General features: G+C 37.6%; 1 long non-coding RNA gene across 1 annotated transcript; it reads right to left on the bottom strand.

Moving 5' to 3' along the window:
- Nucleotides 1-408: 408 nt before the first annotated feature.
- Nucleotides 409-19485, bottom strand: LOC122466377. Its single transcript, XR_006291812.1, has 4 exons — nt 19405-19485; nt 12642-12771; nt 10171-10351; nt 409-531 (listed from the first exon to the last, which is right to left on the bottom strand). It is a non-coding gene; the product is annotated as an uncharacterized LOC122466377 (long non-coding RNA).
- Nucleotides 19486-20340: the final 855 nt, after the last annotated feature.

The raw sequence follows: 20340 nt of genomic DNA, 5'->3' as shown, positions 1-20340 counted from the left end.
AAATATTATATCACAGATTTCTATAGCTTGTGTTAACAAAAATAAATGAAAATAGGGATTTCAATAAAACTTTGCAAACAATTCCATCATAGCTTGTCAAATGCACATACGATCTCAGCTGTAAGTCCTTTCATTTATGTGTCAGTTTTCTGCAAAATCACTGATTGAAAGTATGGATTTCTGAATACAATTTCTACAAAAAGGACAAAATGACAATTCTAGCCTTAAGCTTTTAACTATGTCTCTAGCAATGACATTTTTTTCCTCATAGATGATTCTATGCTACTACTACTAATTATTATTATACTAGTAAACATTTGCATGTGAACAAATTGTATTTGTTGAAATATTAATAGAAATTTACTACAATATTAATAAAGCATAAAACATTCATCTACTTGCCTTCCTTTCGCATGTTATCAGACTCTGTTCAGGGTATAGCTGGATAATACTGTGAAAAATGTCCACAACCATTCATTCAAGCTTATGAACTTACTTCAGCCATGTGTGCACGCCTTTTGTGTTTGTGATCTGTGAATATGAATGCAATCAAGTTTTCCTGTTGTGAATGTTTGTTGGAAGTGAATTTCAAAGTCTCAATTTGCAAGTTATTTGTGGAAAACAGATGTAATATCACATGCACAAGTATTCACATTTCAAATTCAAAGTATCACTCATAGAAAGGAATAATAAACTGCAAAAATACAAAATGTTAAATGACTGCATAGGAAGGAGTACTGCAGAAAAGGATCTGGTGCTTATAGTGGATCACAACCTAAATTATGAATCAACAATGTAATACTGTTGCAAAAATAGCAGACATCATTCTGGATGTATTAGCTGGACTGTTGTAAGCAAGACACAAGAAATAATTATTTCATTCTACTCAGAACTGATAAGGCCTCAACTGGAGTATTGTGTCCAGTTCTGGGTGCCACCCTTTCGAAAAGATGTGGACATACTGAAGAAAGCCCAGAGGAGAGCAGAAAAAATGATTAAAGGTCTAGAGAAAAATGACCTATAAGAAAGACTGAAAAAGCTGGGGTTGTTTAGTCTGTAGAAACGAAGACTGAGGGAAAACATGACAACATTCTTCAAGTATGTAAAAGATTGTCATAAAGAGGAAGGTGATACATTTTTCGCCTTATCCACTGAGGATAGGACAAGAAGTAATAGGCTGAAATTACAGCAAGGGAAATTTAGATTAGACATTAGGAAAAACTTCCAAACTTTAAGGGTAGTTAAGCACTGGAACAAATTAACTAGGGAAGTTATGAAATCTCCATCAATGGATGTTTTTAAGGAAAGGTTAGACAAACACCTGTCAGGGATGGGGTAGATCAGTGGTTCTCATCCAGGAGTACATGTATCCCAGGGTACACAGAGGTCTTCCAGGGGGTACATTAACTCATCTAGATATTTGTCTAGTTTTACAATAGACTATATAAAAAGCACTAGCGAAGTCAGTACAAACTAAAATTTCATACAGACAAATGAGAAAGCAAGCAATTTTTCAGTAATAGTGAACACTTTAACAGTAATAGTCGCAGTTTTGTATTTTTATATCTGATTTTGTAAGCAAGTAGTTTTTAACAGAGGTGGAACTTGGGAGTACACAAGACAAATCTGATTCCTGAAAAGGGTACAGTAGTCTGGAAAGGTTGAGAACTACTGGAGTAGATAATACTTAGTCCTTTCCCAATGCAGGGGATTGGACCAGATGACCTATCTTAGTCTTTTCTAGTCCTACATTTCTTTGATTCTATCTACTTTGGAAACAGAAGCAACACTATGTGACTTTTACATGTAAACATGTAAAACAGGTCCAGATTTTTTGTCCTGTACTAGCTTCCTTTGTGCTGTTCAGAATTCAATGTGTGAGAGACAAAGGTTTAATTTAGGGAGGCTCTCAGATAAACTGGCTAATTTGCCTTAAATTCTCAAGAGTTCTGGTCTGAGTTGCTAGTTTGAAAGAAAAAAAATGGCTCCGTATACTTTTATGAGCGTTATTTACAATTAATAAGTGAGCAAAATTAGAACCAAACACATTGGTAAGGTTAAACTACTATAACATGTACAAAAGTTACTAAATGTTAAACAATACAATTATCAAATCAAGTTCACAATGGAAACTGAATCAATAAATCAATGGATTAACAGTGATACTGAATTAAATCACTAATTACTCAGCTCATCATATTATCACCAACAATCAAATCATGAGCATAATACAGCAGATAGTGAGCTTATATAACTCTTTACCCAGGAATTTAAGGAGATAGCCATCTGTTTTATTCTAACCCCCTAATTAAAGGGCTCTACCCATGACAAGGAAATCAACTGAACCAGTTGAATATTTTATTATTGAAACCAAATTGGTTAACCTTTCAGCCCTCAAGGTAAATCAAGGCTCTCCCCTGAAGTTACTGTGTATGTAATAGCTATCCTGCTTTCTCTCCCAACAACCTGAATACACAATTTTAACACAATAAGAGTCAGCAGCTCTCACAGCCTCTTATAGCTGACAGCTTACTTTCTTCAATACTTTTCACCAAACCGAGAGACCCCACAAATGATTTTACAAAGCAGGACTTTCTTAGGGTTTTTAGTTGTCAGGAATTATTCTTGCTATCTTCCCTAATGCTCATATGCACACACTCTCATTGACTGACACCCTTCTACTCCCACACCCTCTAAAATAAAGACAAAAAATGGGGACATCTTCCCAGTCAAAATAAAAGAGAAAATATAGAGAAAGGGAAGAAGGTACATAAGATGAAAAGGTTCAGACTCTTCAACTTGCATCATCTCCAGACTCACGTGTCATTAGAATCAGGACTGTCATCAAGAGCATCATGTGATGGTGTGACTAGTGGGTATTTTTAGTCAGCTAGGCTGTTAGAATGGCATGGCCTATGGTTGTCTTCATCTCCTCTGTAGATAGGACCAGCCTCGGAAAGTAGGGGCATCCATGTGCCTTGGAGTCCTGAAAGAACATGTGGTCTTACATCTTCACCTTGGCCTTTAGGGCTGTGATTCTAGCTTGCTCCACATTATGGCACCTTTCAAAAGTTTTTCAAGTAAATCATGTGCATGACATGTCTCAAACTGTGACATGATCTAATCCTCACTGAAGTGGGCAAGCTTGATCTGATTAGATAGTCCCCATCAAACTGGCAGTTTTGGCAATATCCTACCATTGTAACAACATGCTATGTGGGCTTCAAAATATAAAAGTTGGGACAAACAGGAGACAATTTTGAGGAAGCTTTCCCCAGTCTCCCCCTGTGGGGTCCCAGCTAGAGGGTACCAGATGGCACTGGTATCTGATGGAAGATCTTAACAAGGTTGTGAGTATAATGAATAGCCTAGCAAATGGCTATTGCCATTCACTCATTTGCCTATATCTTCACACATTCTCTCATCATTTCTTAAACTAAATGTAGATGACTCATGGCAACTGTCTCATAACTCTTTCACAAACCAAAGAACTGGAAAACTAGTTACTGTGGTTTAACTGTGTGAAAGGTCATGGCTTAATCCTAGTAACGTTCCATCTAGAAGGAGAAAGCTTCTGTATATCTTGCCAATATAATGCCATTTAAGATAAAGAACATTAAAATGCATAACAAATCTAGATTATCATATTGCTATTTCTCTCACAAAATGCTTGTTTTCCATGGTTGTTTAACAACTATCAGATTTTCTGATCAGGACATTCAGCCTAATTTTGATTCCTGAAAAGATACTGGAATAAATGATTAAACAATCGGTTTGTAAGCACTTAGAGGATAACAGAGTTATAAGGAATAGCCAGCATGGATTTGTCCATAGCAAATCATGCCAAAGCAACTTACTGTCCTTCTCTGACAGAATTATCCACCTGGTGGATAGGGGGGAAACAGGATATATGATATATCTTGATTTTAATAAAGCTTTGACACAGTTCCACATGACATTTTCAAAGGCAAACTAGAGAAATGTGGTCAAGATGAAATGATTATGAAGTAGGTGCACAACTGCTTGAAAGACGATACTCAAAGGAGAGTTACCAGTGGTTCACTGTCAAACTGGGAGGGCATATATAGTGGGGGCAGGTGTCAGTCCTGGGTCTGGTGCTATTAAGCAGTTTCATTAATGATTTGGGTAACTGAGTGGAGCATATGCTTATATATCTTGCAGATGACACCAAGTTGGGAGGATCTGTAAACACTTTAGGGGACAGAATTAGAATTCAAAATGACCTTGTCAAATTAGAGAATTGATCTGAAATCAACAAGATGAAATTCATAAAGATAAATGCAATGTACTACACTCAGAAAGGAAAAATCAAATGCACAACTACAAAAGGGGGAATAACTGGGGAGGCAGTAGTACTGCTCAAAAGAATCTGGTGATTATAGTAGATCACAAATTGAATATTAGTCAACCATGTGATGCTGAGAAAAAGGCTAATATTCTGGGGTATACTAATAGGAATGCTGTAGGTAAAACTTGGGAGCTAATTGTCCCATTCTACTCAGCACTGGTGAGGCCTCAGCTTGAATACTGTGGCAGGTTTTGGGTGCCACACCTTAGGAAAAATGTGGACAAACTGGTGAGCAACCAGAGGAGAGCAATAGAAATAGTAACAGGCTTGACCTATGAGGAAAGTTTACAAAAACTGGGCATGTCTAGTCTTGAGAAAAGAAGACTGAGGCAGGAACCTGATAAAACTTCAAATACATGAAGGGTTATTACAAAGAGAGCTATGGTCATTTGTTCTCCATATTCACTGAAGATAGGACAAGAAGTAATCGGCTTAATCTGTAGCAAAGGAGATTTAGGTTAAATATTATGAAAAACGTTCCAGCTGTAAGGGTAGTTAAGTTCTGAAATAGGCTTCTAAGGGAGGTTGTGGAATCTCCATCATTGGTGTTTTTTAGGAACAGGTTGTACAAACACCTGTCAAGGATTATTTAGATTTACATAGTTCTGCCTTAGTACAAAGGGCTGGAGTTGATGACTTCTCAAGGTTCCTTCCTTGTGCAGGAATTAAAGACAGACACAGGGGTGGATTTAAGTAGCAGGCTGCACCTATATATACTTAACAATGGGGAAGGGCACTAAACACCCACCTCCACTCACATGCCAGGCATTTTACTGAGTACATTGGGTTACAGGGCTTTCAGCATATAACCAATAACTCGAGATAGACCCTCTTCAGCCTACTCCTAGAACTCAGCTCACTTCTGAATACTCTCACTCTCTCTCACCCCATGAGGGGGACTTCAGCCTGTGAAGATTTCAGGTCTTTCCTTTTTCTTACAGGGAAAGATCCACCAGCAGAATCCTGGGACTCATTTACCTCTGGGAGCTGGCCCTTTTTTAGCCTTTATCTGCACGGGCTACAACTTGCAACAAGTTAAACATTCCTTATAAAGTCATAGAGTCATATCACCTAGTCTGAGCTACTGTATTTCAAAGGTCACCAACACCACCCTGCAGCCACACACTAAATCCAACAACCGAAAGTCCAATATTATTTGCTAATATTACTTCCTATTCCTAATCCTTTAACTTGACTGTGTCTCCATGATACTGCAAGGAAGGTGAAAAACCACCTGGGCCTCTGCCAGTTTGGCCCAATGGGGAAAAATTCTTCCTGATTGCCAAAACTGGTCCAACCTCCAGCATCCTGAAAGCACATCTCAATATACTTCAATTACAGGGAGAGATAGCAGGGCAGTCATAAAGGGAAGATGGGATCCTGAAAGCCAAGGCATATTTTAAATTTGAGGGGAAGGAGCATGTGATTGCCAATTGGCTTCTCTATCATTCTTTGGCTAGTCGGGGGAGGCAGAGAAACCACTACTCCTTGCACATTCCTCTGTACACCAACATAAGAGCAGAGGCCTGCTTCATCTCTCTCCCCTTCCCCTCTTGAGTTTGGACATCATTCCTTTAGGCTGCCCAAACATCCCCTCCCACTGATAATGCAGATGGAGGCAGAATTTAATGTGGGGTGTTTTTTTAAAGTACTGTACTCTCATCCTTAACTCCACATTAATGCATGTTTTTGTCAGAGCATATCAATGGTGGTGGTTTTATTTGTGATATAGTACAAATTGAATTATTATGAAAGCACTAAGATCAATGTATGGGGATTTAAAATATAAATAAAAGGAATGAATAAATAAATCATGACTAGCTACCCAACATAGCTGGAAGAATGATTATCAAATATTGAATACTCACCGATAATTGTTCTGATAAATCCTCTGCACTAAGGAAATTCACACCAAAAATGTTAAAAAGAGAAGGAAATTGTGATATGTTTGTGGAAAAGCAGCTAGCATTTTTAGCTAAATTATGCATTATACATTGTTCACTCAGTTCTATGGTAGTTCAAATCAGTGGGCCTGACTGAAAAACCATTGAAGCCAATGGAAATACTCCCACTGACTTCAGATCAAGTTCAAAATGTTGCAACACCAGGGAGAAAAAACACGGCAAATAATCATTTTTATAGGCTACCTCCCTCCACTGAGAGAACATGGCATGTGTATATGTGTCATTGATGATGCCTGTCAGGATGGCTCTGGTAAAGAAGCTAGAATTACACTAAAAACACAAGACAAGTTGTAGAAAAGAAAAAAAAAAAAGGCTAGTGCTTATCCCCTCTAGCCAAGTTTTGTAAGGAACAGTACTTTCTCTCAATATTGGTCTCTGGATAGTTGTTCAAGGATGTTGAAGGAAGGAAAAAAATAGTGAAGTTATCTTGGTGACTATCTCTTTCTGCAGTTAAGATGCTTCAAAGGTTGGCAGTTCTACAGTAATGGTTTGCAGGGGGTGATTAGATCAATCTAAGCTTAAAATGCTCAAGATATTTTGTAAATGTTTTTGAAAAATAAAAGTGCAAATTTGAACACCATTGTTTTCTAAAAAATTTTATAGCACTCTTATTAGTTAAATGTAAAGCCTAAATCACTGAACTACAAAGACCATCAAAAACAGAAAGCACTTATAATCTATCACTTTAAAGAAACAGGCTACCTGCCAACCAGCCATTATTTCTCATTCCGTTAAATAATACAGTGCATTTTATGACTGGACCACAAGAAATGAATTAAGAGCTTCATCTTTATTTCATCGGTTTACTGCAGCATTAATGTAAAAGTCAGATTTGTAATTTTTGTCTGTGTAAGAGCTGTAAATGTGAATTGTCTATTGACTGAGAAGTGTTCTGTTTCCTTCAGAAGGCTTATTCTGATGTTCAGAACCCTACAGAGCTACAGCCTACAACTATTTATTTTCCTTTCACTTGCCTGGCTTTGCATCGTGGTGTCTCTGAATAGTCACTCGCTAGTCATGATAGATGTCTTTGCTGTTGATATGGTCACAGCTAATGAAAAGATGGCATGAACACTTACAAACGTCATCCAGATTTATGAACCAATAAGAGAAGCTAAAATGCTAAACCGAAGAAGTAGCTAGTGTACCAGTCCTATCGAAGAAATTACTCACTTTGGAGAACTTGCTCCCTGTGAGACGTATAGTCCTGGCAGAAACATTGCTTGAAATGTCAACTTTGGATGAATGTTTCAAATTTTTGGTTTTACTGTGTTTTTCTTATCACATTGAAGTGTTCTTCTAATACAATAATTTGACATGTCTTCTGTTCCTGAGAAAATACCTTAATGCAATAAGATAGAAGGTGAATTCACTTTGTGTTGATAATGTATCCAGGTATATTCCATTCAAATCCAGAAAAGCACTCCATTAATGATACTTGGGGGATTTAATTTTTTTTAAAGCCCTGGCCTGGCAGATCCTAGCCACCAGGGAAGTTCAAGGGTTTGGGGATGGTACCGAGAATGGACCAGTTAAAAGCACCCAGTATCACTGACAGCTGGCACACAGAAATTAATGTGGGATTTCTTGGGCCTCCAAGAGCTACTGAGCGTTGAAATGTGGGGTTTTGGCTGGGCAAAAAACTATGTTCTCGATCCTCCAATGGTGTAAACTGTCATCGCTGCATAGAACCACAGTTTACACCAGCTGATGATCTGGCCCAACCTTTCCATTGCATATTGCCTTTAGCTTTGAGTCAGAATACAAACTGGGCTAAATATGTGCATTTCTAAAATGCTGGGAGTAAACTTTTCAGAAGTTAGAGGAAGGGTGATCCAGTGCTTAAGGCACTAGCCTAGGACATAGGAGACCTGGTTTTAAGTCTTTGCTCTGCCACAAACTTCCTCTGTGCTTGCCATCTGCTCCTCCCCCTTCATACTTTCTCTTCATCCTCTCTTTCTTTGATGTTGAGGATAAATCAGCTACGCATCCTATCTTCCTTCACCCATGCAGCTGAAGAGCATGAGAAGAATGAGGCAACAGATACCTCTCTACCTCCAGATATGTGGAAATAATGGAAGCCTACACACCATTTATTTGTGGAGAGCACAAGGGCAGATCTGGTTGATTCTTCTTTCCCCTTCCCAAAATAGGAAATGTAGGGCACTGGACAGAGTCACAATTCTCCATCCCCTTACCTCTCAAAAGTGCCTCTTCTCCAAAGGGCAGAGACAGCCTGGTAGCTTGAATACCCCTAGACTTGGCACACATACTCACACCCTGCACACTGTTACTGAGTGAGCAGCTGTGATAGTTGGCTTACCAGAGGGGGTTACAGGTCCCTCCAGCATGATCTCTCCAGTTGGGCTTCCCTTGTTTTTGTAGACTTTAGCAGGATTTCACTGTCAGTAAAGTTGTCAAAATAAGGTTCGTATTTTCACAAGATTTCAGCCTAAAATAGCAGATATTTAATGAGATCAGCTGCTCAAGTGAGATTTCCTTCTCCATAGGCTGAAATCTCACAAGAATTGCCATTCTCATGAGATTTGATACATGTCAAGACAAGAACCAAGCATACATGCCCCTTAATGTGCAGGATCTGAACAAGAGCTAAAAACATAGAAGTTGTTTCAGATTTAAATCAGGGATTAGTTTTGGAATCTCAGCTGAAAAATAAATTGGGTAAATAGAGAGGCTTGGATTTGAGATTGTTTGTTTTGGGGTTTGTTACCCGTGATCTCTACAAACTATAACAAGATACTGTACTAAATTGCAGAAGTCTTAGTCTATGGACACAGCTCAGAAAAGTATCCCCTTTAAAGGCTGTACTTAAACACATACTTAACTAGAAGCATGCTATTATTCCAATAGGATTTAAGCACATGCTTTCAATAAAGCATGTGCATAAGTGTTGTCCTGAACAGACATGGATTTAAGCACATGCTTAAGAGCTTTCCTGAATTGAGACCTATATGGTCTCTGAACAAGTGCTATATTTCACTTTATCCAAGGTTCAAGGAAGATTATTGTACCTTAAAGCTAAAAGTATTGTATTCCAAATATACTATGCTATGTTCAACAGAAAAAAAAATGGTGATCTAATCCATTTTAGATAGGAACATTTAAAAAACAGTAGTAATGGTTCCGAAATTTTCATTAACCGCTTTGTCAAAAAACTGGACCCAGCTCAGACTAACAGCTAAGGAACAGCTAACTGCTAAGGAATTCTTATTGGAATTGCTAATTTCTATGTAATTTGCACAGGAGCACTTTGTTCAAGATGTTTAAGCAAAATTTTGCTCTTGGTTATATCAGTGTCACACTCCAGAGTAATGCCACTGAAGTCAGTGGAGTTACTATGGATTTATACCAGGGGAACTGGTCTTATCTGAACCTGATTTTCCCTTCCCTTTTCTCACAAAGTCTTCTAAACCTCTTTTTATACATACAGATACTCTTATAGTCACCATTAAAGAAGAAGTGGCTCATTGCTGGAGATGTCCTTACAGATTCAGAGAGACATAAGATGCAAATACATTGAAACATGTTGAAGAGGAGAACTTTGTCCTGGACATACAGGAAGAAAGACAAGATGCAAAAGAGTGGTTTAATTAGGCTGAAACTTTGTTAATTCAACTAATCTGGGAATTATCTAGTAATAACTTATACAATGCAGGCGATTGTTCTTTCCTCACTTTTTTTGACCTTGGGGAGGGCTGCTGTCAACTCCCCACCCTTCCAAATCTGGGATCTGGGCATGAGAGAAGGCTCCATCCAGCAGGACAGGGCATATATATATATGCCCTTCCTCTGGTGCACAGAAGGCCAGTGGCTTACTTGAGCCCCTTCAGACTGGTCTCAAATTTCAGGCAATGCCCCCATTGCTCTTCAGACCTGAAGGACAATGGGAACCACTAAAGGAGCCATGACCCCTTTCTTCCCACTTGATGAGACAAAGCCTTTGAGGTTGCTGGGGTTGCATTTAGACATTACATGTCTTTGGAAGATTATAGATAACCTGTGAAAATATAAGAGAACATTAATAAAATCCCAAGGAAATGATAAGTAGCTATTGGCCTGGCCCTGCAATGGTGCAGAGTGGCCTTAACTCCCATTGACTTAAATAAGGGCTATAATAAAACTACCAAAGAGAGGCAGTGTAAGTGTGTTCATACTCTCTACTCTCTCACTTAAGACTGTGATCATAATGAAGTTCATACGTCTGTGTTGTTGTAGCAGTTTTCTTTGGGATGCATATCTCATGCTTCATTACTATCAGTTTTTTCCTGTTGAATTTAATTGTCCATTTATTATTTATAACACTGTTCTGAGTTCATAATTTATTGAATTCAAAATGTTAAAATAATGAAAATTACTTACAGCATAAGAGAATGAACTGACCTCTTTGAAAAAAAACTGTGGTATCTAGACTAAGTTTTAATTATGCCCTAGAATACTGTCTTATGAATAACACTTATTATATGGCATGATAATTCAAATGCATCTTGCTCTTATAACATTGAAATCAATAGCAGCACCTCCAGTGTATACCCCAATATATCCTGGGAGCTGCAGTACCTCTGAAAATAAGTGTGATTTGGCTTTAATCTCTTCACCAACAGCTGTAGGATAAAATTACTATTTAGACCCTAGTTTCAGCTACAGTCTTTGTTAGACATGGAGTAGGGGTATGCGCATATTTGATATCCCTTTTTTTCCCTTCTGACTATAAGGTCCTCTACTGTTCATTTTAAGGACTCCTGTAGAACTGGTTAAATATTATGTATTCTTTAGAGCTGATTGAATAATTTATGATTTCAGAAATATTGCTATTATTTATTAAACAAGTTAGTCAACAAATCCATTGCTTTGGTCAGCTCTAGAGTCCTGTTAGGTGAAACATAGCTACTATATACGAGAGCATGGATTTCCGCTACCACATCCATTATATTTTAGATACAAAGAATTACATTATCTATATCACTAATTAATGTCCTATCGTGGCTTGTTGTTATTATAGAAAAGGACATTTCTGTGACTTAGCAGAATTCCCTGTTTTTTTAAAAATATGACTGGTTCTCAAACTACGTACTAAAAAAACTTATTAATAACTTTTTCCAATGGCTACTTATTTTTTTAATGTAGCTAGTACACAGATTTTCAAGGAGATTCAACTACATGGACATATGTAAAGGTCATAATCATAAACTAGCAGGAGAAAAAGCAATGTTTGATTAAAGTGAACATTTTAAATCAGGACAAATTGTTTAATAACCTGCAAATCCACAAGGGTTTGAATTTTGCTTCCAGAATAAATTTGGCAATTTTCAGGCCAAAATAATCTTCCAATCCAAAATTATAAATTGAAAAGATGTGAATTGGATATACTAACGGAAACTGGATGTGAAATTATTTATAGAGAGGTGGTAGCCTCTATATAATGTTACAAATATGTTTCCATAAAAGAGAGAGCTCAACCATTTATCTGCTTCAATGAATTGCTATGCAAACATCTTAAAGACAAGCTTGAAAATGGGACCATCTGTACTATTCATTTCTTTCCATCCTGAATCTGATGAAAGGGAAATATCACATGATTTCTCCAATAAAATCTCACAAGAGTTTTGTATGATCAAAATGGTTTCTTTATAGTTAGTTCAGAACTGAGAATGATAGGAGTTGACTCACTTGAGTCCTCTAGCTGGATTCTTTCTAACTAGAGCTAGTCAGGAAATATTTGACAATCCATTTTTTCCCCCACTGAAAAATACCAATTTGTTGAAACCAGAACTGCTTGTGAGGCAGTTTCAAAGCTATTAAAACTTTTTCAACATTTTAAAAATGAAAAGTTATGGGTATTTTATTTGAAAAGACTTTTTGTTTAGAACATTTAGTACATTTAGACTTAAAAAGAGGAAAACGGTCAAAATTGAAACAAAGCATTTTGGAATTATTGAGACAAAGTGTTTCAGTGGACCCAAATATAACTCATTTGGGTTTGATGGTTCATTAAATATTTTCTGATTCTTAACTTTTTTTTGGTCCCAATTTCAGATGAGAAAAAAACAGAAGTCTCAAAAATTCTAATGGGACAGGAAAATCAATCCTTGCCAGCTCTGCTTCTAACTCCCACCATTCCCCAGTCCCCGATGAGTAACCAAAACAAACAAATCAATACAACCTTAGTGTTTCCTGTACTAATTCAAGAAGTCTGCTGCAGTGCTTCCATACTGTGTTCTTTGAACTCCTTCCATATATTTGCCACTGGGCAATTATGCTATAAAATCCTGTGAAGGGTGATGATTCACCTCCTTTGGATTCCAGGCACATAGTGAAATCCTCACCTCCTGCACATTGATGATGGTTATGCTCCCTGCAGACAAAAATTCTTGAAGACTTTCACTCAGAATGAAGAACCCCCTTCAGAAACATATTCCACTAAGAAGATAGATAGGTCAACATACATACAAAATGCATCTCACAATATTCTGAGAAGCAGGTAGTAATATTTCTATCATTTGTTATAAAGAAGATATAACTTTCTTATAGATCAGATCATTTTATTTAATTCTGTTCGTATCTGATTAAATAAAAAATGCCAAACCACACCAACATGATAACTCTGAATATAACTATTTTCCACATTCTTCTCCCCCCCCCCCCCCCCCCGTTTTCATTTTCCACTTCATTTAGAGATGATGAATTTGCATTTGAATTTTGCATTTTCAGGTAAAACTTTGAAAAAGATTTCACTCTGAATGCTTCCAGAGATTTAAAGTCACATGGCCATTCTGCACCTCTTACATTGTGTTATGGGGTCGTGCAGAGGAAAGGGTTATTGACAGAGGGGCACCCATTTGGAGGTGTCTGCACTGGCCCCTCAACAGCAAATGGTGTAGATGAGCTGTAGCTGCTCTTCCAGCCCATTGAGAGCTGTAGCAACTCAGGAGAGCAGGGGTAATAATTTAAATCTTTCCCTGACCTAAGGTAGAGTGGGAGGAGAGGTAAATTTTGCCTTCCCACCAACTCATATTTGAACTTGAAGCCTGATTAGTTGGGCTTTCTGAAGATGAAGGGAATTTCACCTCAAAGGAAATTCAAGAGGCATACAGAGGCAAAAGGATGAAGAATGTATCGAATGTTCTGAATTTTTACAAGGTACCATAGTAAATGTTACTGGGTTATGGTACAATCTGAGTTAAAATGCAAACAGCTGTGTATCAGTACAAGTGAATATCAGGTTTTGTAACTTCTGACATAATCTTTTATTTTTCATAAGAGAGAGCCTATTGGCAACAAAATTTAATTTGAAGTGTACAAATACCATGGTGACAAGTACAATATGAAAACCTGAATAGAATAGTTCATTGTCATATTCCATTTAATAATATACTTTAAAATATATATGTGTGGAATAGGCAAGCAACAAAATTGCACTTAAGTTCTTTCAGACACAAATTCCTCAAGCTTATGGCACTGCTGATAGACACTCCACTCCTAAGTCTTTTGATTCATATGAGGGCTCAAACCAATCCAGATTTGTACACCTGCAGCTGGTGCATTCTCCGGTTAGTACATTTTTAACACGTCATCTGCCAGGGGGGAAAAGGGGAGGGAGGCTCACAAAGCAGCTGCTGGCATAAAATGAAACCTTTCATACACTGTGAACTGGGGATTATATGGGCGGGCAGGGGGGGAGGGAGGGAGGAGGGGCTGGCAAAGGATATGAAGCTTGAAAGCAGGAACCTGTTATTTTAAATCATGAATTCTGAGAGGCTTTTGCTCCCACCTAAACACTGAATCCCATCCAGGTGTCTCTAGATCGCATTGCCTTAAAAAACTAAGGGGAGGAGGATGGGGTAAATATTTTCTTTGTTTTTAAAAACAAAATGATAAGTGGATGAGTGTTGTTTGCATTTTCTATGAGAGCTTTGTCTGAACATGATACACTGTGTAAACAAGAAGAGAACCCTCATATAATAAAATTAGTTGTATTATGTTGGGTGCTGTTCTGATATGCTACCAGCCCCATTAGGGAGTGAGCTGAGATCACCGCGTTCACCTAACTTTACAGCCTTATGCCATCCATGACCTCAGAGGAAAAGGTTGCCTTTTGAGCCACCCTTCCCACACCACCAATTAGATTTGTTTTTATTAAATTCTAAAACTTCTCCCTTTTAATGTATTATATCCTGGCTACAATTTAGGGGAGCATTAGAAAATAATTGAATTCACATTAAGGTAAACCAAATTCTTAAATAATAATAGCATAGGCTATTTGAATGTACTCTCATAACAGCAAATCCTTTTAAGGTCCCCAAAGTAAATTAGTGCTGTCTAGTATGTTTGGGGGGGGAAAAAGAGACTAATTCAAAGCGAATTAATCTGCAGTTCATTAGCAACCACTAATGTTGTTTTGGGAATGAAGGAAATTAGCAGGATTATAATTATAAGCAACAAGTGTCTTCATAAACATCTAATTGCCTGTCAAGGATGCACAATATACTATGTAGGGCTGTTGGATTGCTGTATACCATAAATCAGGTTTTCAGTTATGCAACAGATTGTGATTATAATGTAGCACTGTGCATCTGAAAAGGCATTTCAGTGACCAGAACCATTTTACAAGTGTTAGCAGGACTGTTGAATTGCAATATTTAATGAATTAAAGCACAGGGTCTTTTTAATCTTTGTTAGGCACCTTACATTGTTGTAATCAGCTGTGACTCAGTTCAGTTCCCTAGTACTTAAGACAGTAAATCAACCTTATATACCGAAAGCAGGGATTCATATTGAAGGACCAGTGCAGCAAGTTCTCAGGTCTATGTCTCTGTTGGTGTGGGTGGGTGTGGATGTACACAGTTGTGTGAGGGAAAGGCGGACACCAGCTATCAGTAAGTCTCTTTCTTTGGTAGTGGAAAACAGAGATCGTCCACCAGGGGAATTAACTTAGCTATTGACTCCTGCGGGGGCTTGTTAGGTTATACAGCAGCCATCCTGCAAACAGCCCTGCATAACAAACAAGCTTGGGAAACAGAAATCATTATGATGCCTGTGGCTGCTCCAGCTTGTCCTTTCTAGCGGGGTCACTTGATGGGCGTGAAAGGGATTTAGGAGAACTAGGTTGCTTAGAAACTGACAGAGCCTTTTATGATAGAAGAATTTCTACACTCAGAACTCTTCAAAGCCTTTATTTTTTTGTATGTTACATTCTTTATTTTGGATCCTGAATCCAAAAGGGCTTGATGGATTCAACATGATACCAGTTGTTTATAAAACTTGCTTGATACAAATTTCATGAATCCCAAATCCCATTGATTCCAGAAAGTCTTACACGAAAGGCTTGAAAGAGGAACATTTCAATGTGTATTTTATGCCTCTGTTCTAATTTGATTTGCACTTTCTGCCTCATTTTCATAGTCAGTCAGTTTAAAGGCCTGCATCAATGATTCAGCCATTTGCAAGTTGACAGAAGTGACACACAAATGCATGGATAGATTAAAGCTACTGTAGTTAGAGAGATCTAGATTAATGAGTGCAGTGGCTCTTCTAAATGTGTTCTTGACAAGACTTTCAGAAAACACAAACATAAGATGTCCTATTTGTAACAAGTATAGTGGAATAAATTCAAGACAGTGAAAACACTACTATATTTTAAATATTTAGCTTCTCCTGTTCTCCCTTTTTTAATGATAGCAAGTATAAACACATAGTTTGTATTGAATTGAGGCCATACAAATAGCAAAATAAAACTACATGGCATTGGCCTAATATCTTATGGTCACTGAGCCAATACAGAAGTTCATTCTCAGGCAAAACTCTCATTGACTTCAGTTCAAGCTTTGCTTGAATAAGGGCTGAGTAAGAACAGGGCCTATAAGTTGGTGGAATAGCTGAGAAGAAGCACAGACAGGAAGGTTGGCTCAGCAGCTGGCAATATTTATGAACACAAACCAAGCAGAAGGAACTAAAAACAAAAACTTAACTCAGCTCTGGTTGGAGAGCATTGGCTTCCCTCTAGCATTCTCCCCTTTGCTCACTTCCTTTTGCATAGGTGTTCACAGAAAGGGAAAGGGAAGCTGAGTTAACCCTATCTGTACTGGAGATGAGGTTGTGTTCATGCACCATGTCAATGTTCTCTGCATAGAGTCCTCACATTATACATCCTGTACAGGAGATGAAATTCCAAGGGTAGAGTTTCTACTAAGGAGTACATAAGAGTAGAGTGCCACGTCCAATGAATCGTTTTTCCTTACACCCAGCCTCCACCACCAGAGTTACTAGTATCTGCAGCTGAGGACATGGTAGGAGAAAATGGGAGTTGCATAGTGCCATCTTGCAGACCCCGCACATACATGTCTAATAGGAAGTAGGCTATCAAGAGCCCTGGAGACAAACAGGATTGATTTATTCTCTGAGTCATACCCCGAAACAAGTTTCATCCTAGGCTTCCTACTTCCTCAAGAATACTACAGTGTGGTCATAGTGGGGTGTCTGTGGAGGCAGAGAAGGTAAGGTACTAAAGTAGGATGTCTTGAGCAATTATTTGTTATAATTTTATTATTATTATTATTATATTGGCAATTTTAAATGAAGCATTGATCTTGTATTGAGCGCTCTCTAAAGACCCTTCTTCATTCTTTCTTCAAGTAATGAAGAATGAACGGTTTGTGCATATTTATAGTTTATTTTATCATCAGTCTTTCTTTCAGAGTTATTTTGATTGCACCAAAGGCTAAAGAATTATGTTGGAATCTGCACTCATGCAGTTTGGCTGTGTCAGTTTTCCTTAGGCAATCAAAAACTATTCCCTCCAGCAAGATTCCCTGTCACAAGCTCTCCTATCTTTAGGCTTCGAACAATCAACTTGCTCCATCTTCTTAGTGAAAGAGAGAAAGGATTACTGTGCTGACACCTCTTGGCTGATGGATGGATTATGGAAAATTATACCTATCACTTATTTCCTTACGAATATTAGAAATTGGTTATAGATATGAAACATGAAGGAATGTTTAAAATGTACAACAGGAAAAGGCCTGATTCTCATATCTACTAGAACCATTTTATTCTTTTCTAGTGGTATAAAGGGGTCTTAAACTAGCTGTAAATATATTTCCCCCATTTCCCATTTAAACTGGTGGAATAGTGAAAGTTGTTCTTAGTGTAAATAATAGGCCAATAATTAGGTAAAATTCTATGCCAAAGTGTATATTCTGGAAAGAATAAATTGTTACAAAATAATGAAAATAAATCATAAGGTTACATAGGAAAACAATTTTGAGTCTTTTAATTAATAAATTAGCTCTCAAAGATAGTCTGCTTGGTCACAACTCCTTTCAAGCTCCAACTTTCTTGTTCCGTGACAACTTCTAACATGGGGAACTCCTTCTTTGGTCCTCTGTGATGATGTTTTGTTGAAACAGGCAATGTCACCACTCTAGCCACCAATTGTAGGTAAACATCCTCCTTTAAGACAGACATCTCAGTTACTTGAATGATGGTTCACTTCAAATGTTGTCTTTTAGAGAAGATTTTTAAATACATGGGCTGGTGAAGTATTTATTCAGCCACAGCTCTTCTGTTTATCTGGAGCTATATGCAACCGGTTAGAGAACACTGGCTTTTAATATTGACTGCTGAATGTATGGACCATTTTAAAAGTTATATTCAAGACTTTGAATCTTACATTCCTTTACATTGTATTGTCTGCTAATTTAGGTTCAGCCAGTAATTTGTTAGTAACAGCTCCTTATACTGAAATAGCATTTTATGATTTTTAAAAAATGAAATTATGTAATTTTTTTTGACATTTACCAGTATAAATACACAGTATAAGTACCATTCGATATATATATATGCTTACATAGTTATAAATATATTACAACAGGTCTAATTTTTAGAGAAATTAGAGGTGCAACTTCATATGCAAAAGCATGCGTAATTCGCACTTTCAGATACTATGATTGTGCATGATATCTTGGTAATTGTTCATACAAACGTTAGAGGATCTGCAAGTAGATTTCAGTTAGTGTGTGTACAAATCAGGCCCAACTTTCACACAGAAGATGCACACCTCCTCTGTTTAAAAATTAGGCTCTTTTATGTTACAAAATATTTAGTATATTGGTTTCTTATAGACAAAGTGTCCTGTACTGTCAAATTCTATTGAATGGGGGTCAGAGCGAAGAGAGAGAGCAGGTATTTGATAACTATGGCATAAGGATTTTCCATGAACAACTCAAAAGTATAGTTTTTCAAAAGTGATTCATTTTTCTGCCAAATGAAATGCTTAATGCCAAATATTGTCTGGGTATGTTGTTTAGTACTAGTCAGCAGTAAGTTGAACAGAAGCTAGAGAAACTAGAAGGTAGAAAAGTCCTATAGATTTCCAAGTGAATGTTCCATAGTTCTTTAGACTGTCACTCTTGCAAAAAAGAAAAGAAAAATACATGTATTGGATAAAATCGAGGAAGGCAGTGGAGGATGTCTGCTTCTTCCTTTTCCAAACCCAAAACTCATGGGAAGTAGGGAAGTTTTTCATAAAATCTTCCTGTTGGAGCAGAAGATAGCCTAAAGATACTGTATTACATAGGGAAAATAGCAGAAATGTTTTCTATTAGTGGAGATGACTTAGATATGTCCCATTGTTCATCAGCTCATGGTAATGAAGCAGCAGGTGTAAGGAGATAAAATAGTCTCTTCTCTAAACACAATAGGGGGACAACTATCATTCACTTGCATGTAAATGGAAACAATGGCACAGGAAGAGAAGACATTAAACAATCAATAGGTGAGGGAATATTGGTTTGCAGGACTGTTTTTAAAATGATGCCGCCTCTAAATCATTTAGTTTAGATACTTAAAAGCACGTATTGAAGAGTATTAAATAATATGCTTATTGTAGGTGTTACTGCTGTTTACATTCATCAGAAACATCAAAATATAAATAATTTAGCTTCAGTCCATTTAACATTCATCATTACTGATGGCTTCCCCTTTGCCATCCAAGTAGAACAAACAGGGACTGGCTCTAGGGTTTTTGCATTCCATAGCAGACATGAACATACTCACCTGTGTCAGCCCCAGTAAATTCCACAAAGTCACGAAACATCATGCTGTTCTAGGCTTATTCTGGTTGACCAACAGAGCACTAAGGACAAAGCAAAAAGATCCTGAAATTCATATTAGAAAAATAGCACATTTAACACTTTTTGTATTAAAGTAAGTTATTGAGGTTAGTAGTGTTGCTATCAGATACAGTGCAGTTATTCAGAGTGAAAAGGAAAGGAATTTCACTAAAGCCAGTCTCTAGAATCATACTCAGTACAGCTCACGCAGAAGGTTGGGTTTTTTTTCCCCCAGTCGTGGGGGCTTTCGTCACCAATGTAAGTTAAAGCTACCTCATTCTAGAAACATCTCTTTTAATCAACAGCAATGTGAGTTCTATTGTTAACTGCGGATGCATTTAGATGGGGAGATCCAGGTTGAATACTTTAATTGTGTTTCTACACCTACACGTACCCACAGGGCTTAAGTGAGTAAAGTCACTCAGGTGACTTTAATTCACAGCATCAGGGCCAGGCCATGGGCAGCCTGTATGCACTGGTCAGTTACCAAGTTGCAGTCAAAGACATGAGTAGCTCGATCAGGATACCAGGGAGTCAGAGTAAGGCACCAGGTTACAAACAGCATTTTAATAACCCATTAAAATTATTACAAGAAAAATTTAAATGTAATTCCCCAGGTAGTAATTTTGCAAACTCCATCTCACCAGTGAGATGACGTCTAGGTGACATCAACCTGCTGCAGAAACAGTGCAGGACTGGAAGGTTCTTTCTTTTTTGCTGTGGTGTTGTTGTTGCTTCTTTGTTCTTCTTAGCTGTCTGGTTGCTGCTGCTATTGGCTTGTGGAGGTGAGATGAATAGGTTGTGGTGAAATGATACTACTGTGATGAAAGTGTTTCTGTTTTCTCTCTCAATTCAGAGAAATGTATACTCTTTCTCTTTC

Source organism: Chelonia mydas, chromosome 6 (assembly GCF_015237465.2).
Source record: "Chelonia mydas isolate rCheMyd1 chromosome 6, rCheMyd1.pri.v2, whole genome shotgun sequence".
NCBI lineage: Eukaryota > Metazoa > Chordata > Testudines > Cheloniidae > Chelonia > Chelonia mydas.
The sequence above is the reverse complement of the archived record's forward strand: the minus strand, read 5'-3'. Positions and strand labels throughout refer to the sequence as shown.